The sequence below is a fragment of the Taudactylus pleione genome, unplaced genomic scaffold (assembly GCF_031769625.1).
Source record: "Taudactylus pleione unplaced genomic scaffold, aTauple2 ptg000117l, whole genome shotgun sequence".
NCBI classification, from domain to species: domain Eukaryota; kingdom Metazoa; phylum Chordata; class Amphibia; order Anura; family Myobatrachidae; genus Taudactylus; species Taudactylus pleione.
Genome location: NW_028284519.1, coordinates 4,878,882 through 4,880,000, shown reverse-complemented (window position 1 = coordinate 4,880,000; position 1,119 = coordinate 4,878,882).

Here is a 1,119-nt window from a genome sequence, read left to right as displayed (position 1 = left end):
AATGTTTCATCTTGTAATAGATACAGATTATTATATAACAAGTTTCAGAATTAAAATTCCCTGAATCAATATATGGAAATCTGAAAGAGACATCTCTAATCGTATTAAGGCTATCCTCCTATTAATCCCTATATGCTAATCTATCTCCTAATAACTCAGGATCTGCTAGGGGATTTATAGCCTACCAATATATTGCAGTACCCGGTGATATATGAAGAGGCAGATGAAATGCAGACATTTAATTGTTTTATGTAATCAGTCTGCAAAGAAGATTCCCATCTCTTGGTATTTATCTGAGTTTCAGATATAGTTATATTGATATTCGCAGATCTGGAACATCCTGGATAAGTGAGGCTTTATACGGGCGTGTGTATAAGAATACAGTACCAAATAAAGTATCAGATAATGTTCACATCAGACATTTAAAGCCATTTAAATATAATATTACAGTGCAGTTATTTATTTCACTCTGTAATATATATATATATATATATATATATATATATATATATATATATATATATATAGTATATGTGTGTATCTACAGTAGCTATCTATTCAGTACACACACACACAACCACTTTTACATTCATACATCATCATACACGTTTAAATTTCACCATGTTTTGAGTCACGTGCACAGATGTACATAATATATTATGTGTTCAGTATAAACAATTATGAATTAAACTACCTCTGCATCAGAATATTAATAACCACTTCTATATGGAAATCAGCCAATGACGAGCACCCATGTGCCTATTGCAACTTCTTATTTTTATAATGGCAATTACATCCAGTTACTGCCCCCCCTCCCTTTTTTTTAATAGCAGTCGCTTTTATTGCTTAAAATTGTGTGCCTGATGGTGATCAAATTCATATACTGTTATCTAGTCTGAGAAAGTGTCACTAGTGCCCACAATGCTAAGCCATTCTTTCTTTATGCATATCACAAGGGAAGTGAATGTATTTATGGGGCTAGGGCAGATCGTCCACATAAAATATATTTTAGACTTATAAAGCAAAGGAAATCTCATGAGCAGGGCTGCATGTATACAGCTTATTAAACCACGTCTAAATGAAGCTGCTTTATCCTGTGTAGATCTGGATGTGAGTAAA